The sequence below is a fragment of the Octopus sinensis genome, linkage group LG4, assembly GCF_006345805.1.
Source record: "Octopus sinensis linkage group LG4, ASM634580v1, whole genome shotgun sequence".
Lineage (NCBI taxonomy): Eukaryota > Metazoa > Mollusca > Cephalopoda > Octopoda > Octopodidae > Octopus > Octopus sinensis.
Genome location: NC_043000.1, coordinates 36,667,627 through 36,694,547, shown reverse-complemented (window position 1 = coordinate 36,694,547; position 26,921 = coordinate 36,667,627). Strand labels below are relative to the sequence as shown.

The window sequence follows — 26,921 nt, the reverse complement described above, 5'->3', positions numbered from 1 at the left end:
GGCTATGAATCACTGGATTGCCTTTCTTCTTCACATGTTTTCTTTATATACAGACATCTGAAGAACGTTAATCTCGTGTTACTCTTAGATTATACATACCCCCAACTGTCTCTTTTCACCAGAGTAATTTAATCAATCAAATCGATCAGTGTCTTTCTTCTTTTGAGTAAAAGCCTTCTTTATTTTATTCCATCAGTTTCTGTCTCATGTTTCTAATTTCCATTCTGTGTCAGAACTATGTCGATCATTCCTACATCACTATTCGTTGTTGTCTGCTATTTATCGGAATCCTTTCTCAGATGTTTTGTGATCCCTTTCTTGTCTCTAGTGGAATTTGGTTGGGGCATGAAGACGATTTCAACGATTTCATAAATTTGAATATGTCGTTCAAATTATTTTTTAAGCCAATTTTGTGGTTTTCTTCAAAATAAAACCGTTTATAGCAAATTCTATGCAAAATATTGGCTTCAATGGATCAGAACTTTTTGCCATCTCAGGGAAGTATAGTACTTGGAAGATGGATGTTCGGTAATTATAGACCTCCATCAATAAATTAAGAAACATGTTGGTTCTACGCCATAACACGAGATAAACGATGAATAATTCCTTTGGTTATACGAGACGAGTTTATGTCTTATATAAGTTACTTGGCGTACAGCGGCTGACCGGAATTAGTGGATGGGATTAAAATTTGAGTGATTAAAGACGAAATATAGTTTGTCATCCTATGACAGATGAATAAGGAATATACTGAGTACACTTTTGCTTATGTGTGGTGGAGGAATAGATCAGAATGTAATATTTTCTATTTCGAACGACGTAGATGCTGCCAGGCACTAACAGTATCACTGAAAATGGTGACGGAAATTCTGTTGGATCAAGGACATAATTTCTATTGAAGCAACAACTAACCCAAAGTTGAAATAGTGAAAGTACCACGAAACACAGAGAGAAACCATTCCATCAGCTGCACAGTTCTAACAGCTGCATCATCTAAAACTTCAATAATGGTAGCAAAATTCCATATGTCGGCAGTTTGGGAATTGAAAACGATGATGTGTTGCAGCAGAGAAGAAACACATTCCCTACTCTTATAAACTGACATACATTTCACATTGGAGGGTAAATATAGGAATTCTCTTTAGAAAAATATTCTTTTAGAGTATCGTTTAGTGAAAGAACTAGTTTCTATGTACTTTATCGATCTTAGATTTTCCATTGATGGCTAATTTTACTAGAACGAATGTAGTCAAGATTGCTTGTTGACTTTCCCTTTCTGACACTTTTAGAAGAAAATACAGTAGGAACAATAGTCTAATTACACCTTTAAGCCGAATACGTTGTTGTTGGTGTTGTTGCTCTGGGTGGTGTTACAGTTGTTTGTTGATAGTAATGGTTTCTATTTTGGGTAATCATTGTTCAATAATGTTGTTGCTGATGTTGATTGATGAGAAAGCAATCGACGACAACGATGACGACAACCAAGATGGCGACTGCAGAATTTGTGAAGATATAAATGTTATATTGTTTCAGGAGCCATTGTTGTTGCTGTTAATCTTTACTGCTTTTATCACAGTTGCTGTTGTTGTTGTTTATTAAGAATAGTGATGTCGTAATTAAAATTGAGTGACTTCTTTTTTTCCCGTCAACCGTACGTGTTGTCGTTTCACTTTTCTCCTGTCATCAGTCACGGCTTCTCACATTCCTGCTTCTGCTACTGCAGTGTCGCTGCTGTTTCTATTAAAACACATGTCACTTACATTGAGAATTGTCGACTCTCATTCATAATTCTGTTACAGAAGCCGATGTTTAATTATACTTCCAGATACAAATATGTGGCGAACACACACGTTTAACCCATTATTACACAAATATATGAACATAGTTAAACCACACTTGCAATTACAACAGATGTTACTCAGGGACGAATATTTTCGTGCCGAAACACAATGTGAATGTTATTCAGTTCTGCTTGTGTTGGAATCTGTTTCCCTTGTTGCTCCAGCGTTGTCTCAGTTTGGAATATATATTAATATAATTTCATTTTTGTACTTGCAGAGAAACTTGATCTTCTTTCACTTATTTGTCAAGTGTATATAGCGTGAGGTGATGATGTATTTTTCTACGATGCTAAGGAGAAAATTCTGAAATATTTGAAACAAGAAGATACGTATTGTGTTCTAGGCTTTCTCCCTCCCAGATGCGCTTAGACAGGAACGTTACTTTCTTCTGTTCATGTTTCGGAACGACTTTATGTTCTTTTTTGTATATTTTATACACACACGCGCGCGCGCACGCACACACACACACACCTTTGAAGGGTCCGTTGCTTACTAGATGAAGTTTTCTTTTTGATCTGATTTGCAGTAGCTTTAGTTTTTTGCTTTATAGAGTAATTTCTATGCAGTTTACACTTAACACATGTAGACACCAATATCATCAACCACATGGTCTAGCTTAACACGCCACCTCCTCCGTCACCGCCTCAGCATGATCCTGCCACCGCACACTACGTTTGTAGGTAGGGCGCCTGTTGCTTTGATCTTCCTGGTGATCATACAGAATACATTTATAGCAGAAATAAAAGTGATAGCGGTGCTAGTGTTAATAATGTCAGATTACGTGTCAAATTAGCTGACATTTAAATAATAAATGGTGAACTGTAATATGTTAATATAATTCCGTGTACATGTATCACAAGATCAATATACATGCTGAATGTTCCATAATTATCTAGCTTTAATAGGGAAGATTAATATGTATCCCTTGGAATTTCCACAGGCGCAACTAGTTTATATTCACTTATAAACACCTTTACATTATAAAATACTTACTACAAAATTGATTGGGTTCAGATTGTTATTTGATTTATTGTACTAAAAATGATTTATTTAAAACACATCCGTTCAGGAATGTGTACAGTTCGCATTTAGCTAAATAATTGCTCATGCTAAAATTGCTTTTGAAATCCTTGCTAATGGATTTTGCATGCAGTGTTGATGTATTTTTAGAAATTCTCGCACCTGTGTACAGGTTGATGGATATTTTAAAATTTCGCGATTTTGTTCGTTCAGTTTCTTCTAACAACCGACGTCGTTTTACTTCGCATTTGGCATGGATAGCCTACTAATGTTCTAAGTATTTTCTTTTACTTGTTTATGTCATTAAGCTACGGTCACACTGGAGCACTGCTTAGAAATACTTTTAGTTAAATGAATCGTTTCCAGTACTTTTTCTTTTATTTTTAGAGTCTGATACTTATTCTATCTGTCCCTTTTGTCAAAACGCTAAGTTACAGAGCCGTATCTATACCAACAACAATTGTCAAGTGGTGAAGGAGAACAGACACACAGACACATACATATTGAGATTCACGCACACACACACACAACGATTTTCTTCTTTCAGTTTACGTCTACCAAATCCATTCACGAGTTTTTGGGTTCCACGAGGCAATAGAAGAAGACACTTGACCAAGGTGCCACCCAGTGGGATTCTGAACCCAGAACCGTCTGGTTGATTAGCAAGCTTCTTATCACACAGCCACGCCTGACCCTAAGTTATGTATACCTCCAGCGCTTTCAGGAGGTCGAAAGCTTAACTGTTCATTAGTCTGTGGAAGATTATAGAAGTTTACAACAATTGGTTACTGAAATGAAATTTTTGATTAAAGCGGCAAATATTCTTAACTGGTAATCTTGAGAAACATTGAAAGACCTTTTAATCTGTCGATAATTTTAGTTATAATATGCTGTGATTTTGCTTAAACCCTTTCGCTCCCTATGGAACAGAAGGCATTGCCGATATTTTATCAACAATTCTCGACGTTGGGCAGTCTTTTCCCCTCTCCAATTGGATCCCTTCCTTTTCAGCTTTCTCAATATTCCATCTCCGGCTATTTTCGGAGCATCATCTCTTCCGCCTCCCTTGCGGGTCCCATGTTAGAGCCTGACGTGTCGGGTTTCTCCGCGCGAAGACATTCCTCTCCCTGGTCTTGTTGGTTTTTAATTGTCATCAATGCGTCTGTAACTTTGGTTTTTGTTCTAGGTAGTGGTGTTAACCTTAGAAAACAACATTCTCATATTTGGGGAGAGGTGCTTCATATTATTCTACCCTCCTCCTTTTACCTGTCCGGCAGGAGACCCCAGAAGTCGCCTGCACTCCACTGGCAGAGTCCTCAGGGATAACTTTTGGGGCAATTTGAAGAATTTTCTCCGGAACATGCTTCTATATTACCAACATAGAATGTGCACCAAAAAGCAAGAACAGAGTAAACTTTGCAATTTCGGAGTGAATACCATCGAGTTCAGTTCAAATTATTGAATAAATTTCTTTTCGATAACAAAAAACAAAACAAAACATTTGATTCATTAGTCACATATTTGATTTAGTGATGGTCAGAATATAAATGTCTGAAGGTCAGGAAATTATTTTTATGTTCTGTGATTAAAAAGTCTGTTTCTCAAGACCTCCAGCTAACAATATTTGCCGCTTTAATCCAAAATTTCATTTAAGTAACCAGTGGTTGAAAATGAACAGTTAATGAACAGTTAAGCCTTCGACCTCCTTAAAGCGCCGCAGAACTTTACTTTTCCAATCGATAGAAACCATTTATATCTGCCCATTTATATCAGCGCGACAAACATCTGTTGAATAGGCATACTTGGCGAATATTGCACGAAAATAATGTAACAATCAGTTTTCTTAAAGAACATACCATGATCTAGATATTCAGTAACAAATTGTGTCCACCCGGTCTTAAACCACACTTCAGTTTGTTAAAAATGGAATCCTTGAACGCCTTTCTACCCAATTTTCTCTCAAGTACCACCATCTAAACCACCTGTCAGTTGTTGTAAAGTTTTCTTTAAACATTTCCATTTCAAAGTCTGGCATTCTGGACCATCAGCCGTCCATATATCGGAGCGTTCGCTTCACGAATATTGCCGAACCAAATTTAAACGCTAATTCTAATTAGTTATTTGAGAGCAGATTGTAATGTTAACTTTTATATTCTTTTCAATGTTTAAGTCAATAGATTTTCGGTGATTGCGGCGCTCAATATTTATCGATAATATCTTTTCCAATTCTTGTATTAAACTACTCTATATTTTACTAATGTCTAAGAATTCGCTAGGGTTCATGTATTGATATAAAGTGACACACCTTGATAAACCCATAAACATTCACAAATATGAACAGTCTCACACACTCCACTTCATACACACATGCACACGTATATAAAGATCCGTAAAAATCAGTCGTATATTAAAACTACAATATTCAATATAGCCTAAGTCGTATTATATGCGCAGAGAGAGGCATACAGAAAGAGACACATGCTTACATATGTCAGGTAGTCCATCGGTGTCCGATGACGACAAAGTTTGTGTTTTCAACAATGAGAGCGCATGTGGCTCCGCAGTTCAAAACTGGAAACACACAGGCGCTCACAGATGTCACAGCGATAGTCTATTGACTGCATTGATGTGGATGCTGCCCTGCTATGTCATTTATTTTTTTTTTGGGGGGGGGGGGAGCAACATCGAGGCGTTGTCAACGGTCCTCTTAGAAGGCTGTTGGTGAAATGAAGAGACCTGCACGTTGATCTGTCAGCGGCAGAGATTTCGAATTCGCGTGGACTAGTGCCGCCCCATTTGAGATTACTTTTCAGAGTGTCTTTGTACCTCAGTTTCGGCCTTCCTCGTTTGCGTGAGCCCTGTGTGAGCTCGCCGTACAACAGCTGTCAGAATAAACAGTTGTCAGCCATTCAGATGGCATGGCCAGTCCAGCGAGCCAAAACCTTCAACAGCATTGACTCAATACTTGTTGAACAAGCTCTCTCCAGCACTTGTTGGTTTGCGACACTGCCCTGCCAGCGAATATCCATGATCCTGCGCAGTACCCTTGTGTGGAATTGTTCCAGCTGTTTGATGTGCTGACGGTATGGGATCCATGTTTGACATGCATAGAGTAATTGAAGAAACGACTGCAGCCTTGTAGATCTTGAGCTTTGTCGATAGCCTGATGCCATTCTGCTGGAAGACTTTCACTTTCAAGTGTTTGGTTGGCTTTGTGGATCCTGGATAAAATTTCGCTGTCCAATGATCCATCGGCTGAGATTGTGCTACCAAGACACTTGAAACTCTCCACACACTTAATGGACTCCCCTAATGGAAATGTTCGGCTGGAGGCGGATTGTATTCGGTGCTGCTTGGACTAAGACCTCCGTTTTCTCAAGAGCGTCGATGCTTCTGCAAAGCAATCAACAATAGTCTGCAGGAGACTTTCCTTGTGTGCCATAAAGGCACAGTCATCTGCAAGTTGTGTTTCAATGATGATGTTTTTCAAAACAGCGGTCTGAGCGGTATATGATGTATATACCCAGGTCCTGGTCTTTCACTGTGTAAAGTAGGACTTGTGTGAAGAACAAGTGGAAGAAGACGTGAGCGAGTATGCAGCGCTGTTTCACGCCATTGGAAATGTTGAAAGAGTCGGTGCAGTCACCATTGCAAAGAACGAGACCGGTTATATTATCATGAAAGATTTTTATCAAGCTCGTGAGCTTGTATGAGCAACCCACCTTAATCAGGATGGTCCACAAAACTTATCTGATGATTGTCAAAACCATTGATCAGGTCTGTGAACACAGAGTACACATCAATACATTTCTCTTTGACTTCACACACATCAAACACCATATCTACGGTGTTATGGTCAGGGCGGAAGCTACACCAGGTTTCAGGCAAATTTCTCTCACAGACGCTAGTTATGAGCATGTTGAAGAGTCAATATTTTTCCAGCAATTGAACACCGGGAAATGTCCCTGTATTTCCCGAAGTCTGTGGTCCGTCCAGCAGTCCTCTCCACGCATTGCCCTGGTAAGAGTACATCGCTGCTGTCGCGCCGGTGGTCGATAATGTAATCAATAAAATGCCAGTTTTGAATGCAGATTCATCCATGGTGTTTTATACTTAGCATGGTTGTACTCAGCGCATTCGTTCAGCAAAAGCATGCCATTGCTTCTTCATTTTCCCACCTCTATGCTTCCCTATAACAGCTCTCCACCGCTCCTAGTCCCTGCCGACTCGGGCTTGGAAGTCGCCTAGTATTACAAGCTTGTAGGTACAAGTGTGTCACGTAGCGCAGTATCCTAGTCAGTATAGGACTACTTTCTGATCTCTTCCGTGCACATCACTGTAGGGGTGTACACGCTCATGATAGTGATGAAGCGTTTGTCGCTGAGAGGGAGACCAATTTTCATAGGCATTTCATTTACGGTAATGGGAAGGCTGGGAATCTCTTTCAGAAGACTGGACTTGATGGCGAATCCAACTGTGTATTTTGTCCTCATGTAGGGCCTTGTGTCTCTAGATGAAAGTGTAGCCGCTGCCTGATTCTGTAAGCGATCCTTCCTCAGCCAGATGAGTTTCACTGATTGCTGCTTTATCGATATTATATCTGGACAATTCTTTGACAATGAGCGCTGTTCTTCTCTGAGTTTGGAGACGTTGTATCGATCCATGTTCCATGTCCCAATGATTAGGTTATCTTCAACTGCAAATGGGGAATTCTGTCAGTCGCGGTTACCTGATCAAAATGTTTAGGACAAACGTTCTTTAGGCCACCTAATCTAGATCCCTCTCTTACTAGGGTGAGCAGTGCTGTCCAGTCGCCTGGGATGTTGTCGTAGTCTTCAGCTGTCCAATACGAAGAATCACTAGAACTTCTAGTGGTTACCTCCACCTGTCCCTTTCGCCACTTCCCTATCTCCGCAGAACTTGAGGCTGACAGACCGAGAAGCACACACATCTCTGTGTGAAGTTGTTTTAAGCAGGAGATCCGTTGCACAGGGGCATTTCCACTCTCTCGGCAGAAAGAATCTTGACCAGTAAAAGAACCTTGACCAGTGGCACAGAGAACCGTTACGGTTAGAAACCTTTCCTGCTGAAGTAGATGACCAGGACTCCATTGTCTGTCGTTATGCTCAAGGCGCTCCAAAACCCTTGTCGGTACTGCCTTCCTGACTGCTGGACCTCACTAGTGGGCTTTTCTGCCCAATACGCCAGAACCGGTTTGTGCAAGCATGGGTAGACTGTGCATGCTGCAGCTACATGGAGCAGCAGTCCTACTCGGCTGTAGAAATGAGTTGCGACGTCACAAGTGCCAAGCTGTATCGGCTTTTGCCGTTACCTTGGATAACATCGGTGGCACGGAGTGGGGAGGCTGGTACGTATGGGCGACTGCTGGTCTTCCATAAACAACCTTACCTGGACTTGTGCTTCGGAGGGTAACTTTCTACATGCAATCCCATGGCCATTCATGGTTCAGTATTTTAAGATGCTGAAACTGATTGTTTTATAAACTACGATGACAGAACTTGATACCTAATATCACAATATTACAATCAAGTATGTAAACTATTATATTTCTTCTTTTTGAAAAAGGAGTGTCTTACCCGAAATATTACAGGATCATTAAGTAACTAATATAAGGAAATACGATATTCATTCTTTTTTTTTATGTTTTGAACTTTCCTTACATGCTTTGCCTAATTTCTAACCTGCATAGTACGAAAGCTTCTTTTTTTTTATTCAAACGTTTATATCAAATGTAAGTTCAGATATAATAACAGTAATTACATTACCATGAAACAATAAATGATAGAGACTGTTGTGTTTAGGACGTGGTAAGTATCAACAAGCGAGAGAGATATATAAATCTACCGCAAACAAATAAACACAGGAGGCAGGGGAGAGTTCAACGCACGAAGCTAATGAAACACTCCGTAATTACACAGAATCTCTAATTGCAACGCTGAACCTCTAGCATTTGAAATTCTAAAGAGAAACCGTCAACTTCCCAAACCAGTCACAAATGCCCAAAGCACCGTCTACAAAAGAACAATATTTAACTTAATAAAACAACACCAAAACAATTAATGCAAAAAGAAAACAATAAACAAACACAAATGATTAGTCCTTATAAAACCCACCCCTAACAACCAGTCACCATGAAGTAATCTAATTAATCTATATTAAGCATTACCTTCCACATTGTTCCCGCAGTTTGGCAGATTCTATATTTTTAAATCCGTTCTAATGAAATATTCAGTTTGATCAACTATTGTTACAGCAAACCCACTGAACCGTGACAACGTATGCTTCAGTGGTTGCATATCAATAGAGGTCGCTCTTCCAATTTTATGTCGTATTTTTAATAATATTCCCATATAGTTTCCTTTACCGTTTTAGAACAGGGTCGAAATATATTTCCGATGATAATAATGGAGCATGGTAGTTGTAGTGGTGATGAAAATGGATGATGATGAGGAGGACAGCCATACAAAAGATGATGATGACGACGATCATCGTGTCTATAAAGACACCAAATAAAATGAAATGTTTCGTTATCAACCGGATCCTCCCCCTCTGTCTACCATAATTATCGCCCAGAACAATTAGAATTCTCTGCTACCAATTCATTGCCGTCACAACAAATCTCTCACTAACATTACAACGAATGCAATAACAGTTACGATAATAAGTCTTGTACTTCCTGCCGCATTTCCTCAAATGGCGTAGGTTTGTAATTTGGGATAGAAAAGTGCGCTGTATTGAAAATGAAATAAGGAAGATTTGAGAAAAGCCAGGGGATTGAAATGACAAACGGACAAACAATGAGAGCGGTCGAGAAAGGAGAGCGGTATAAGTACTTGGGAATACTGGAAGACGACGAGGTAAAGAAAATAAGGAAATAAGACAAATTGCCAAAGAATTGCAGTCAAAGCGAAATTCCAAAAACCTTATTGAAGCAATAAATTCAAGACCAATACCCTTAATCAGATATAGAGTTGGAATTATAGACTAGACGGGAAACGATATAAAGTAACTTGAGAGAAAAAACTAGGAAGTTGTTGACGCTGTATGGATCCCACCATTCGATAGCTGATATCAACCGACTGTACTTGAGTAGAGAGCCGGGTGGAAGAGGTTTAATAGCAGTAGAAGAATACGTATAGAGGCTAATGAAAAGCCCAGTAGAATATTTACAGAGCAGCACAGAAAAAAACTACTAAAGACAGTGAATAAAGAACAGGTGATGAAGCGCGTAATAAGAGAAAATGATAAGAATGAAATGCAGAGAGAGCACATGAGACAGATTGAAGAGAAACCTCTGCATGGCCCGTTTTGGAGAACCACTGAAGACGTATGTGGAACAAAATGCTGGGCTTTGTTAATTCTTTTAATTGCCATATTTTTTTTTAACTGAGAAGATCAAGCGATGAAAAACAAACAACTTGAGAAAAAGTATATATGGAGAGAATATGTAAGAAAAATGTAGAGTTTGTGGAACTTCGAACGAGACAGTGGCACACATTGTGGCAGAATACCCCAAATTGGCACAAGAAGTATATATGAAATGGAGACACGATCACGTTGTAAAAGTTGTGCACTGAAAACTGTGCCAGAAATGCCAGATTTGAAGCTGTAAACACATGGTACAATGATTGAGTCGAAAGAGTATTGGAATTGGAGAAATGTAAGATTTTGTGAGACTTGCCTATTGAAATGGATAAGAAATTAGAAAATAATAGACCAGACATAACAATTATAGATAAGAAAAAGCGAAGTTGCTTACTTATCGGCCCATCATTCCTGTCTGATTCCCGGATTGTAAAGAAAGAGAACAAGAGAACGAAAAACAAACAACTACAATTCCTTAAAATTTGAAATAGGAAAAATTTGGAGCAAGCGAAAAGTAAAAGTTGTGCCTATAATAATTGGTGAGTTGGGAACACTAAGCCAAGATATAGACAAGTGGCTGAAGGAGATGGAAATCGAATGCCCGGTAGATCTCCTACTGAAAGTTTGTCTCTGGATGACAGCAAGAATTATCAAGAGGGTTCTAAGCACTTGAAAGACTGCAGAAAACTTGTGGATACCTAAGGTTGCAGGTAGTAACCCGTTATCCACATAATTCCTACCAGGAATAAGACCGAACCTGAGCCAAACGAAAATAATAATACTTTCAGAGATTTGACACAAGGCCAGTAATCTTTTAGAAGGCAAAGTTAGTCGAGTTCTTCGACTCCAATACTCAACTAGTACTTATTTTATCGATCCCGAAATGATAATCGGTAAAGCTGACTTCGGCTGGAGTTGAACTCAGAACATAAAAACTTGGAAAAGATGCTGCTAAACATATTATTCGGCGCACTAACAATTTTTCGAGCTCACTGCTTTGATGGTGATGATGGAGATAATAATAATAATAAATAACAGTTTTGCTACTATAGTTCTATATTTAAGAGATGAGGAATTATGTACATTATTTACTTTATTTACATTTGATGGATCTTTGTCCTCATCTTGTTTCTTGTTAACAAATCGTTTTGGCTGATATACCCTCTAGCCTTCATCAGGTGTCTTGGGGAAATTTCGAACCTGGGTTCTCATTCCTAAGGCATACGCCATATGCCCGTGGGCATAGTGGTTAAGAGCGAGGGTTACTAACCCCAAGATACCAAGTTCGATTCCAGGCAGTGACATGAATAATAATAATATTAATAACAATAACATCGAAAAATACCTTAGGAATGAGAACCCAGGTTCAAAATTACCTCAAGACACCTGATGAAGGCCGGAGGGTATATCAACCGAAATGTTGTGTTAACAACAAACATGATGAGGACAAATATCCATCAAATATAAATAATGTACATAATTTTTCTGATTGGAATCGAATAGTTGAGGCATCTCAAGACGGTTACAATACCAGTGATTGTAGGAGCATTTGGAATGATCAAAAGAGAAAGGGAATCACACCTATTGAGAAGAGCATTGTCACTGTGAATTTTCTTCCCCCCTTTATTTTCTTTGTTTACTTTATTCTTTATTTTTCCTTTTCCCCCCTTTCTCTATCACATGTTTTTGTAAATGAACAATCTGGTGTATTTATTTTAATGGCCTACTAATGTATACAGTAAGTTTATCTGCCCTAGGTGTCAGGAAGACACTCGGCAAGAAATGGAACAGAATTAAAAGATGCTAATGAAAATAATAAAAATAAATAAATAAATAACAAAAACAATCCGTTATAATTAATGACCGTTGTCGGTCAATGATTCTTTTCAATATTTTCGTTTCGTTTTGATACTTTCTCTAATTTGCAGTCACGCTATTTGGCTTGTATTCTCTGCTACTGAATATCGAATTTATTTATAACGAGGTTGTATCTTTCTTACACGACAAAATGCTAGAATGCTAATATTAATAATGAATCCTCCCCCACGAAAATATAAATGAAAAACATTAATAAAAACAATATACTGAATAAAATTTAAGGTAGAAACATTTTAAGACATTCCCGAAAATGATTAACATTGAATCTTGATTCTCATATTTTTATTTATTAATTAAAATATAAAATTTTTCAGTTTTATCAAACACGAAAATATCGAAATCTTGGCATATGCCATTTGCACACGAAATAGGTCACAGAATCAAAGCAAAACACACACGTGTCAGATGAGTATATCGAACTCTTTTAAGCGATTTATACATATCACCCCTGCACGTTATTAAAATTCCACAATTTCCACTGTAAAACTTCAACCATAAAGAGACTTGACTAAAACCAGAAGACCCATGCAAAAACAAATAAAACTAAAATGTTAAGACTTAAGGTAAAAAGAAGGTTCTTTAGTCACGGCAATTCACTTATTTTGCTTTAGGAACAGTATACAAGGACGGCGTTATCCTTTGTCTCCTATTTATAAAACGATAGAGTACTATCAGAGAAAACTTTGGACCCTCACTCAAGCAGTTCGATCGATCTCGTAGAGGTTCCGATATTGGCTTGAATAAATACCAGTAGTTTATTCGGGTCGATTTTATTCGACCGTTTTTGTTTTACTCTGCTATGTATACTCCTTGTTTTAATACTAGAAGCTGGTATTTTGCTAAATAGAAATACTTTCGCTCATCAGTTAAATTCTGATCGTTCTCGAGCATATTTTGTCGGTTGCTGGTACTTGAGTAACTAATATCCGTATAGCTACCATTAATACTAACAATTACTAACTAGACAGTAAGTAACTCTCACGTAGGTAGCTAGTTAACCGCTCTCTTACACGTTAATTACCTGCTCCTCTCACACCATGTTCAAAAGCTATATATATATATATATATTATATATATATATATGCACACGCTGCTCTCATATACTGCAGCAGCAATAAAACAAAACCAAAATAAAATAGCTGTATATAATCATAAAAATGCCAGCTACTCACTATCGTCTCTCCCCCTCTCACCCCTCAAAAAAAAACAACAACAACAACAAAGCAACGGAGAAGTCCTAAGTAACTGACTACCAAGCAACTATAACTAATATTGGAGAGAGAAGAAAATGCTTAGAATATGGAAAGAGAATCTCCTTAACTCACGGGGGTGGGGTGGGGGGAAACAGAGTAATGAAATAATAAAAAGTAAAAATAATTTAAAAACTAGAATGAAATAATAAAGCAACAAGGCCAACACAAAAGATGTAGATATTTAATGGGACAACACAGCATGAAAATATCGACCGGTTTAAATATATTTCTCTCGCCATGTTGCATGCTGGAATGCAACGGCAGCTACCTCTGGCTCGATTTGCCGCACCAGCTATGTTCCTAATAACACCACAAATGTAATGAAATCCGCCGAAAGAAATAATACCCAAAGAGAAAAGCTTTTGTAGAACAGCAGCAGCAGTACACCGAAATCTTTGTAAACCCATTCATCTGAACGAATTCTTATGTTTTTAGCGTGTTGCTTTTACTTTAGGCACTTGCCAAAATTTACCAGGTTTCAAAGCATTTCTGTCTTTCTTCTCTTCAGCAAATCTTCCTCTTCTTTTCTCTCCCTCTTTCTTCTTCTTCTTCCTATTATTATTTATTATACAACGTTCTATCTGCGGCATTTATTCTTTCTTCTCCCCCCCTCTTCGTTTTCTTTTATGAATTCTTTTCCTTGCTCTTTCTATTCCTTCTCAAACTGGTTATATGTTTCGTTTTTTTTCTTCTCTATCCCTCTCTCCTTACACTCCTTCCCTTTCCCCCCTCATTACCAACATTGTCTCCACATGATGCCTCCATAATTTTCATTTGCTTTCATTTTCTTCCTATTATTCTCTTCCCTTCAATATTCTTCATCTACAACAGTTTTTTTCCTCGTCATTATCATCACTGTCATGTTTTTCTGCGCCATCATTCCCTGGGCCATATATCTTCCGACAAGCCTTTGCTGGTGTTTTATTCGCTTTACAAGCCATCATTTGTCAAAAACTCCATCATTTTTCGAATGTTGCCGAATTAAGGAGCAACATTTACAGCTTATAAGCAAACAGGGAACGCGTTTGATAATCTCACACATGTTTCCAATATAAAGATCTAATTATATACGATCAGCTCATATCTTGAGATGAATCGCATGATGCCTCTGATACGTTCGAGTCGAATATCAATTCATAAGGATATATGTACGTAGGCATGTTACGTTATGTGTATATCCTTTTATATATATATACATATATATATATATACATATATATATATATATATATATATATATATACACACACACACGCATATATATGAATATACTCACACACACGCACGCACGCACGAATATGCACACACACACGCACGCTTGAATATGCTCATACACTCACACATATGCTCACGCACACACACACAAACATTCTATATATAAATAAATGATGGAAGTAAAGGCTTGTGGCTAAGTGGTTAGGGCTGTCTGTTAAAGATCCTAAGTTCTTGAGTTCGATACCAGACGGTAGTTATACCCTTGGGCAAGGCACTTTATTTCACGTAGCTCCACTCGACTGAGCTGGAGGAAATGAGTACAGCAGAATAGGAAAAGGCTGGTCAGAGGACCAGTCTTATTCTGTATCACGCTGAATGTCCCTGAGAACTACATTAAGGGTACATAAGTCTGTGGAGTGCTCCGATCAACTGGAACCCACGTCATTGTAACAGACGGAGTGCCAGATATATATTATGTACCCTTAATATATATATATAAAGGGGAAGCAACAGATTGCTTAGCCACATACCGAAAAATCAGAAATAGCAGTCAAAGACTTTATTTCTATTTTCTACAAAAATGACTCCACATACAACATATCCATGTAAATCACATATGTAAAACAGAAGGAAAAAATAACGAAAACAAAGTCTAGGGTTAGTTACGGACGCGTTTCTGGATTAGAATTATAAATCAATTCATTTCCTTTCTCAGCGCAACATTCCACTCAGATTTCTCAAATGCTATACATACCCTCCGCTTCCCGAGCCAGCGTCATCGGAATAGTAGAAGAGCATAGGCCAAATCCATATAGACGAATGAATTCGTACTTTCCCTCCAAAATTTTACTATGTGCGTCACAAAAATAGTTCCTTAGAAATAGAACTATGAATTGTCATAAGGGAGTGAAAAATTCCACACTATATATATATATATATATATAGTGTGTGTGTGCGCGTGTTTTTACGCCTGCATGTATATGTATATATATATGTATATGTGCACGCCAGCACGTTTTCCGCTCGATGTGTTGATTGAGCTTATGTCTATCCTATATTGATATGCGAGGGGTGGGTGAAAAGTCTTCAGCCTCAAAAAATCAAAACATGGTACAAGACTTCTGATGAAGGTACAACACTTCAAGTCTCGAAGGCCTTAAAGGCTCAAAACTTTTCATACACCCCTCGTAAAAATACGTCTTTCTGTTAGTATATATGCGTCTATATCCATGCATACGAACCCATTAACACATAACAATAGTGACAGAGACGGTTGACATTCAAAGTAATAACAGTGCAATCTGCTGCCTGTTGCAGTCGGGTAGGATTTGGTATTAACATCAACCATGTTTCCTGCTAAAGTTTTGGGAATCCATGGAATCGAGAGCAAACAGAACCATTTTGCACCCTCACACGCTTGACCCCACAGAATATTCCAGACGTAGGAAGAGAGAGATTTACACTACAGTAGGAAAATGGGGGAGATTTTATCGACGTCAGAATAAAGTTAGAAGAAAGGCAGCGAGCTGGCAGAATCGTTAGCACGCTGGACAAAATGCTTAGTGGTATTTCACCCCTCACTACGTTCTGAGTTCAAATTCCGTCGAGGTCGACTTTGTCTTTCATCCTTTCGGAGTCGATGAAATAAGTACCAGTTAGGCATTGGGATCGATGAAATCGACTATCCCCCTCCTCCAAATTTTAGGCCTTGTGCCTATAGTAGAAAAGAATAAAAGTAGAAGAGATGAATGTATGAGCGAGTTAGTGAGTATAAGTGTGCATATACATAAAGTCACTGTCAACAGCTTCCTTAAAAAAATCTCTAATAATAACCGCATTAAATGTTGGGTGATTGATCGATTGTTTGATTTATTTCTCCAATCACGCTTCACTTCAAACAGAGAAAAAGCAAGAGAAAGAACCAGAGTGAGGTAATGTGAACATAGGGAAGAGGTTGAGCTTCTCGTATCTTGACAGTAACTTCGAAAGTTTTATGTATATGCACACTTATACTCGCGCACTCATACATTCAGCTCTTCTGCGTTTACTCTTTTCTACTATAGGCATAAGGCCACATCTTTCTTTTAATGAAATTTAGCCGTGATAGATTTTCGATGGCGTAGACTGCGATTATGTTGAAGAAATTTAGGGGAAAAAAGTAACGTTTATTACAAATATACAAATGAGGAATTTGTTATATATATGTCGTATTGAATGTGATATTTTAAGGCAACAAATATTATTCTATGAAAAACTATTATTCATTTCATCACTCTGTATAAGCACCAAGAAATTTGCTAAAATTCAAATTATAATTATTGCATGAATATTTCCTGGTATTATCCATTTATTCCAGCTCAATTATGGCAATGGAAAATATCTGGAGCATCAATGAGGGTTACATCGTAGCAAGCGCAGTCCAAAGACCTCCAGCAGAGACACGTTCTGCATTGTATAAAATAGACCGACAGATTAAGTACAGGGCTTTAAAAGATTATCTTGAATCGATTCTTTCGACGAAAATCCTTCAAGGCGCTGCTCCAATATGGCCGCACTCTAATGACTGAAACGAGTAAATGATGAGTAAAATGATATATTACACTATTCTGGAGCTAAAAAAAAACGCATTCAATCAGTCAAAAAACAAATATCATTTAATAAGCACGGAAAATAAATGTGAACTACTGAAAATTTCATGCTGAAAATTTAAAGGCTTCAGGCTGAAAAATAAACATGTCTTTCTGCCTCAAGTACCGTAGGATAGTACATAGCACACTGTTACACGCCATTCTCATTACTGTAACTATCCGAGCTGGGAACATGCAGTAGCTCACATTTAAATTATGTGTTTATTAAATGATATATATATATATATATAAACGAGACAGACAGACAGAAGTTTGTAACCCTACATCTCTGTATACAGGCATTATTACTTTTACATAGACATTATATTATACTTTATTTGCGCACACAAACATACATACATACATACATACATATAATGCGTGTGTGTGTGTAATAAACGGCCCCAGGAGTTTATGTGTACAACTGAGATTGGATTGAATATCAGAATGGAAGAAAAACTAATAAGCTGCTGTCTTCAAGTTTCTTCCTTCGGATTCTGATTCTTAGCGAACGTTGCACGTTAATAATTACGCTCTCTTCTCTTATAATTATATATATCATCATATTTCGACATGTGGTAGATTTAATTTCAGTTTGGAACGCCTGAGAGAATGAATTAATTATTACATATGAGACCAGCCTCCTTCCGAGAAAAACAGATTCATATTTGATATATGGAGAACTAGAAAGGAAGCATCGAGATAAAGGAAATGAAAGGCAAATTAAACTCGCTGAAAGAAATAGAATAGGAATATTTAAAATCAAAACAACTTGTGAAGAGCTAGATTTATTTGTTAAGCAGTTTCAATTGTTTTTCTAAAGCAACGAAATGATTCCGTAATTATATGAATTAGTGAGATACCCTGAGGTAGAAACACGAGTATAATTGCCAGGATGGGTGGCCGTGTCAATAGCGATGCGGATATTAACAAGGAAATGCAGCTTTACTATCGATATCGTGTGCTGTTGATATTGTTCTCGTCTAGCTCAAGGTTAACTAATAGAGTGGATTTATGATGAAAGAATTCCAGTCGTGACCACCCCATTTTAAGGGTGTGGATAGGACTACCTTTATCTAATGTTCTTCTTATTTTAAGCATCAAATAGAGAGAGAGGGAGAGAGGATGTGATAGAGTTTTCAACACTGTTTCTAGCAGATCGATCTTCAAGTTCACTTTGCAGTCTTTTGTACCTCTGGTTCAGTTCCGCTGCGTAGCATTTTGCGTTGGAACTGATCGAGGGGGAAAAACAACTACCTCCATTCCGTTCGAAGGCAATACTTTTTGTATTTTAACCTCAAGGAAAGTATCTCTGGGTGAGTCATTGTGATGGTATTTGCGTTTCACCTCTACCATAACAATCAACATTATTTCTTTGTTAAGTTTGGAAGCTGACCCAACGGAGAGTAGTTCAAAGTACAAGACATCTTCAAGCGGTTTAAATTTACAAGTCTCCGATATCCAAGTGGCTAAAATATGTCAACATAAGAGCACTCAGAAGTCGTGACCTAGATGTGGCCCGATCCCCTAAGAGTGTAAGAAGGTAACGGCCAAAACATTTGCCTGAGAGGGGTTTCGTCTGTGAAGAACTTATGCTATTAAAGCGCTCTTGAAAGTTTTTTTTTTACGATTCAGCCATGCTTTCTGAGAGAAATTTCGTACAGGGAATGTTTCCGAAAGCGTGCGCACACACACGACGAGCTTCTTTCAGTTTCCGTCTGCCAAATTCACTCACATAAATTATGTAGTGCCACTCAATGGGACTAAACCCGGAACCATGTGGTTGGGAAGCAAGTTACCTGCTACACAGACACGCTTTCACCTATGTATAGATTTCTAACGGAATTTCCTGAATCTTCATCTAAGGACACTCATTCCTAGCGATGGCGTTGCATGTTGTTTTAGCAACATCATAATACTACAGTATGTAAAAGACTTGATTATATTTTGGTGCAGCCTCAGAGCATAATATGTTCCACTGAATGGTGACGTAATCGACATTTTCTTTTACATCTTGAGATTTTTATAAACGTCATTGCCCCTTTTGTTCATTTGGAATTTTGTAGCCATTTCTGTCCTTAGCTTCACAAAGAATAATCTTTAAAATATAACAACTATGATTCGATGACAGGCTTTCAATTCTTGACACAAGGCCAGTGTTCAAATTTTGACACAAGTCTAGTGATTGGGACGCTGGAGTGGTGCAAGTCGATTACATCGACCCCAATACTCCACTGGAACTTGTTTTTATCCACTCCGAAAGGACGAAAAAGCAAAGTCGATCCCGGCAGAATTTGAACTCAAAACGTGAAGATGGACGAAATGCCGTTCATCATTTTGTCCGGGGCACAAGCGATTCTGTCGACTCTGCTTCCTGTTAATATTAGCATCACCCAAAGGGCAGCGAACTGGCAGAAGCGTTAACACGCTGAAATTTATGCTTAGTGGCGTTTCGTCCGTTTTTGCATTCGGAGTTCAGATTCTGTCAATCGGGGGGGGGGGAGTCTATAACATAAGTGTTATTTGAGCACTGCGATTGGTTCAATCGAACGACCCCCTCCTCCAAAATTGCTGATCATGTGCCAAAATTTAAATTCAATATTGGCATCACTGAAGACTACACCTTCAAAGACCGTTTTAACGAATTCACTTGGAAATGGAGAATTTGTGGTGGTTGAAGGAATATACAGCATTTAGCTAGGGATGTAGAGTGTTCACTTATACAGAAAAAGAATTGCTCTGTAATCTACGATTGAACACGTCAAGATGAGTCGTTTGGTTTGCTGAGAACACGAATTGTCACAATCATTTATTCGTCGCTCGCAAATGACGGTGGAGTATGATTTATCACGTTTAAAATGTGTCAGTTTCCTTCTGAAGTAAAAAAACAAATATCGTGATCTGATTTCATTGTTACTGAACCGTTGTAGGAAAGCAGTGATTAGATCAGAATAATTAATGGTTGATTGGCGTCTTCATTTTATTGACCTCTAGAGAGATGAAAGGCAAAGATGACCTCGGTGAGAAGTTAACCCAGAAAAAACGCACACACAAAACAAAAAAAAATATTCTAGAAGCGATGATGAAAATAAATGAAGTCATGGTAAGTTCATGCGTAAAAGTATTTACATTCGCAAATCATATACATTTCGTATTTTAGTTCTAAAATGTACAAAAATCTAATTAAAAGATATTTAATCGGTGAACTGCTTTTGGGTTGAATTGGCAAGTTCCTAGTTTTTATTGTGGCTGTTTAATAAAAAAGAAACTGCTCTAATTTCAAATATTTCGGTCAGCCTTTTGACTGCTACTTTCGATCCCGAAAGAATGAAAAGAAAAGTTAATCTCCAAGGAATTTGAACACAGAAAGAAAAGATCCAGAAAAAATGCATAGAAATTTGTCTGATATAAACGTTTCTGTGAGTTTGCCACAATAATAATGGTTTCAAATTTTGGAATGGAACCAGCAGTTTTTGAGGGGAGGGGAATAATCGAACCCATGGACCCTAGCATTCAAACAGTACTTATTTTTTCGAACCAAAATGATGAAAGGCAAAATCAACCATGGCAGAATTTGAACTCAGAACGTATAGACGGGCGAAGTACCGTTAAGCATTTGTCTGGTCTTGTAACTGTTCAGCCGGCAAATATGGCATAATATAGTTTCAGCGATGTAATTGAACTTAAACAATGCGGCTTTCGGTAACGTAATAGTCTAAGGCAAAGCACGCGGCTTTGAACACTTTCAGTAAATTTTTTTTTTAACAAAATCAAGATAATCAGACATAAATATAACTAAGACGATTAATCTGTAGGAATGTGGAAATTGGCTGTGGCAACTAAAACGGAAGGAACTGATACAAAGAACTCGACGTGAATTACGAAAAAAAATAAAACCTTAGCTTTGGAAAGCAAATCGTGTGACAGTTTTTCTTTTCAAAGAGACTGCGTGTTGTGAAAGAATATTCTGTCTTAATCTCAAAAATATTTATTAACAGAAATAGTTCTTTAGATGTTTGCCAATGGCATTGTTCTCATAATCGAAAGGGAACTCTCCTGCTGTTAATTTTTATGTTAATTTTATTGCATGTTGTTTGTTTATTCAGCACCCATACCACCGTGTATCTGTCTCTGTTATTGAGGAAAATAGCAACTAGTCACGACTTTGAAAGGTTTTAAAATTTCCAGTGTACAAGAAGGCATATAAATGAAAGTGTTATAAATATTCAAGACCTATTGTTGTACGAGACATTATGGGAAGGCGATTCATAAAATCTTTATTATTGAAAAATAAACAAACACCAAATAAATTCGTCTATGAGGTTTAACCAAACAGAATCACAGAGCAGGGCATGCTCTTACCATGTCCTAATACGTCAGAATAATATAAACGAGTTATTTTGAAATGGATTGGCCCAAACGGTCAGAGATTGAGATAGTTGTCTTTACAGTAAAATTAATCCCTCACGCTATACCACAATACGCAGAAATAGAGCAGCGTAGACTTATTAAAAGGTGGGAAGAGATATTAAAATAAATATGAGACATTCGTATCCCGGCAGCTGAACCAGAACATCTAAAATGAGAAACACTTTTACGAAATAATATAAAATAACTTAGTCACACTATAAAAAAAAAAACAACTCGCACAAGGACCAAAACGGATGATATAGATTCTATATTATAGAATTAGTTTACAGGAAACATGCTGCAAACACGAAGCACAACCGAAAAGAATATCAAGCCAACCCGCGTTACAAAAGAACACACTCCAAACACGGACTACAGTCGACAAGAATATGAAACCAACCCACGTTACGAAAAAAGAAAAGCGCTCCAAACAGCCGAAAGTTAGACTAATTTTTTTTGATTTTGTGCAATTCCCTAGTTTAAACAGAAGCATATGTTTATAAGGAACGGTGTTTCAGGGCAATATACGTACATACACACAGAGATGTACCTATACGCATATGTATAAAGACTTATGCAACTATCCAGACCTGCATAATCTCATGTTTTTATATCTGATGGTTTTATTTTAATATGAAATAAACTCCAAATGATAGTCAGTATGTGAAGTGGTGGGAAATATTTATGGAGAGATTGGTTGTAACTGTAGTTTCACCAATTAAGACTTCTTCAACTGCAGTGTGTGTGTGTGTGTGTGTGTCTATGCGCTCACACACATCTAACGTACTAACGTTTGTGTACACGCACACAAAGAGTAGCATCTGTTATACAACGGGGTCGTTTGTAACTATACTAACCCTCATGGGTAATATCAGAAAATACAACATACCTACATTAATTATATTTTAACTTTTATCGAATTTCTTGGTGATTATAGAAAGCGATGAAAGGAAATACTAATTTTAAAAAAAGTATTTATTTCCTTAGAATTACTCTTTCATAAATACTCTTTCATTTACACCTCCTCCTCCCTTGTCCCTACGATTCTTTCTCTCTCACTGGGTGTGTGTATGTGGGTGTGTTTATGTGGGTGTGTGTAGTGTTTTTTCCTCTGCTCGACACCAAGCTTCGTATATGTACTCATCCTGCACTTCTTATGTTCACTCTCTCTCTCTCTGTCTCTTTGTGATGAGTTTGGATATTAATTTCCTTATATTAATAATAATAATACATTATTAAAAATATATGTATATATATATCGCTCGTATTAAATATATAAATACTTTAATAGTATTAATATTTTTATACAACGGAGCACTCAATATAATTTCAGTACATGATATTCTCATTGACTATATTTAACTAAAGTTTTGTATCTCTTTACGATGTAAAGAGAGACTGAAAAGATCAATAAAACATTTGTATTATATCATATATATATATATATATATTATATATATATATAAACACACACAGAGAGGGGGGGGGCTGCAAAGTTCCTGGCTTTAAGGGTATCGAGAAAAATCTATTTGGAGATAGAAACATTTACAGGGCTTAGAAAAACTGAAGGGCCGCTGCAACGTGTGTGTGTGTGAATATCTTAAATAAAATCAATTAACTGAACCCTTGTATTTCCTTTTAGTCATAGCCAGGAGCTTTTCAGCCCCCCCCCCTAAACACACACACACACACACATACACACAGAGAGTGTGCGACAAAAGTATTTTGTTTATTAACTTTTATTGATGGAAAATAGATTACAGTGGTTTAAGAAAATTTGTAAATATTAAAACAACGTGGTGTGTTATGATTATCAAACTATTTAACAAGTTCAAAACGCGCCCCCTGGCGATCAATACAATTCTGAACCCTACCAGAAGCACTTCCACAAACCATTTGACATACTTCTACGTTAATTGCAGATAATTGAACCGGTAAACATCTTTCAATAGGCCCCACAAGCAAAAGTCAGGTGATGTTGGATTTAGTGATCATGATGGCCACTAAATTACTCTGAGTCATCCTCTCCACCTCCGTACAAAATTAAGATTTAACCATTCTGGGACGGTTAAACCATTGTAGGTGCAATAAAGAAGAAACGATGTATGATAAAATACAAAATTATCTAAAATTAAAAATGCTTGAAATTTATGGAGTAGAAAATCATAAAAACATATGCAAAAGGGTCGGCGTTGCTTCTGTCACGCCCTGTGAGTGTTTGTGTGTGTATATATATATATATATATATAGGCGAGCTGGCAGAAACGTGGAAGGCGGCGAGCTGGCAGAAACGTTAGCAAACCGGGCGAAATGCGTAGCCGTATTTCGTCTGCAGCTACGTTCTGAGTTCAAATTCCGCCGAGGTCGACTTTGCCTTTCATCCTTTCGGGGTCGATAAATTAAGTACCAGTTACGCACTGGGGTCGATATAATCGACTTAATCCGTTTGTCTGCCCTTGTTCTTCCCTCTATGTTTAGCCCCTTGTGGGTAGTAAAGAAATATATATATATATATATATATATATATATATATATATATATATATATATATATACATACATACATACATACATACATACATATCACCGTGATCACCGTGACTGACCAGGCTATCAGATGTTACTACACATCGCTGGTCACAATGCACTTCACATTGTTTTCACCTTCAAATGACGCCACCCCGCTGGCTAAGCGAGCAGGCCATATATATATATCTAACAAGCTGACCTGCCAATACTTGCTATACCAGATTGGAGGAGATGGCTGTTACAGCACTTTGAACACACCCAACAAAATACTGTTTGTCACAGCTGAATAGTTTTCAGAACGTGAAGGAAACATTGGAAGCTCATTACGAGGTAATATCAAAGATTCCCGCATTAGTTATGTTTAGTAAAAATAATTTACTTACCTAAGTTTTAGCGTCATCTCCTTGGAAATAGTCACCTTGCGCAGCAATACACAGGTTCCGGCGTTCCCGCCACTTTTCGGATCAGATTTGGATGTTGTTTTCTGTTCGTGAGTCGAAAACCTGCGATTCGTTCTGGATCTTGACAACGGAAATGAAACGGTGGCCTTTGGTCTGCCTTTTCATCTTGGGGGAAGAGAAGGAAATCTGCAGGGGCTAAATCTGGCAAATAAGGCGGGTGCGAAAGCGATACCATGTCGTTTTTTGTTGGCGAGAAACTCACAAGCGAGGAGAGCTGGGTGACAGGCTGCAAGTGACAGGATGCAGGTGTCATCATAAAGAATCCAATTCTTCGTAGATCAGATCTCTTTTGCCGAATGTCCTCCATCAATCGCTTCAAAACATCGTAACAGAACCCCGGGGGACTGAATCCTCGATGCAATATCGCGGATGCCAGAGAAAACGATGAGCTTACTCTTGATTGAGCCGCGGCTCTGTCGTGCCTTCTTTGGTCGTTGAGATGAAGAGCTCTTCCATTGTGACGACTACTGCTTCGTCCCAGTGTCGTACCTGTAGACCTAACTCTCGTCACCGGTGATGATTCAAGACATGAAGGATAGGTCATTAGCTGACAGAGACCTTGATAGCCTTCGACGTGTTAATCCTTCTGCTCAGTGGTCAGCAGGAGGGGGACAAACTTGGCAGAGACAAGCTGCATGTTCAATTCAGACGTTAAGATTGTCTGCACGGACCCATACGACAGATGAACGGCATCAGAAATGTCGTTGGTTCTCCTCCAACGATCCTCATACACAAGCTGATGAAGTTTCTCCACATTTCCAGGTGCGGGGGTAGTGACACTCGTGGTAGGTCTTCCAAATCGCTCATCCTCTTCAGGAGAAGATCTTCGGCTTTTGAATTGCCCTGCCACTTGAAACATTGCGTGCAACCCATTGCCGCGTCGCCGTAAACTTGCCAAAGCATGCTCAAATGGTCTGTAGAAGACTTCCCAATTTCAACGCAGAATTTCACGTTGGCTCTTTGTTCCTGTCCATGACAAAATCGCAGATTACAGCATACACGTAATCACAAACACAAATTCCACAACATGCAAAGTCAATACAGTGATGCCACTCTGCACATTTCCTCATGAGGTGTGCACTGGTAGCTTTCACTGCGCAGGCAGCCATGTGCTGTCATCTGTTGGCGTGCTACAGAACTAGTCCTGGAACCTTTTGATACCAACATGTACGCATTAAACTGGCCTAAACGCTACAAAGTACTTGTGAAATGACCCCGGCTCGTTATAGATTATCTTATTTGAGCCGAACATGTGTTTCGCTGGCGCAAGAGTTTCAAGGACAGTACTGAGGAGGTGAGAAATGATGACAGGTACGAGAGGAACACCATAACAGAACTGGTAGAGAAAATTGGCAATATTCCGGATGAAGATAATCGTGTGTCTATAAAACTGGTTCTCAACCCTTTTACTTAAATGAGTTTTCTCACGGGCCCCTTTTAAAATGCTTATCCTTTATATATATATATATATATATATATAAAGTTTTGAATTTTGTTCTCTGACTCCCAGACCTTGGCGGACCGCCCGGGGTCGGCAGACTCCAGGTTGGGAACCACTGGTCTATAAAGACAATAAACACTGTCTGAAGTTGCTGTCGCAAATGTACACTTATTTATGAAGATCCGAATATGCAGGGTTTGTGTGGTACCTGTTTCCGGGATGCTCAGTGACGACCAGAAGGAAAGACGCGTTTCTGACAGCAGGGAAAGGTTGAGCTCATTACTTCCAATCAAAGAGTACTGGAGTCTCCGGTGACCTCTGACGAAAGTCCTGAAAGCAATGGACTTTAAAACTATCCCTCACTACAGTCCAGATCTTTCTCCTTGTTACTTTGGTTGTTCCCCAATCTGAAGTAGAACCTCAGGTGCACTCGTTTTGAAGTTGAAGAGGTGATTACAAGAATCTGGGAAACTCGGAAGAACTTCAATGGCGCTTTCACAAAGTGGCTACAGCTCCATAAAACGTGTATTGAGTTCAGCCGGTCCTACTTTGAAGGAGATTAGTTTTGTAATTAATTGAAATTAAATCTCTTCTGAAAATTTCAAAACTTCTGGAATGCTCAGTGAGGGGGAGGGAGTGATTGAGTGAGGGAGTGTGTATGCACGTGCCCACACACACACACACACACACACACATATATATCCACTTTATTTAAAAGCAGCAGAAATATAACAGAAGCTGTTACTCGGAGTTGAAGTAAAGCATATTACTCTACCTCTAGTATTTGAGTACTCTTTTTTCCACCTTGTTTCACATTTAAGTGCTTATTCCGGTATATATATATATATATATATATAATAT

The 26,921-nt window shown here is 38.2% G+C and overlaps 1 long non-coding RNA gene across 1 annotated transcript; it reads right to left on the bottom strand.

Moving 5' to 3' along the window:
- Nucleotides 1-305: 305 nt before the first annotated feature.
- Nucleotides 306-26,103, bottom strand: LOC118763223. The gene is made up of 3 exons (XR_004998973.1): nt 26,011-26,103; nt 16,621-16,626; nt 306-317 (listed from the first exon to the last, which is right to left on the bottom strand). It is a non-coding gene; the product is annotated as an uncharacterized LOC118763223 (long non-coding RNA).
- Nucleotides 26,104-26,921: the final 818 nt, after the last annotated feature.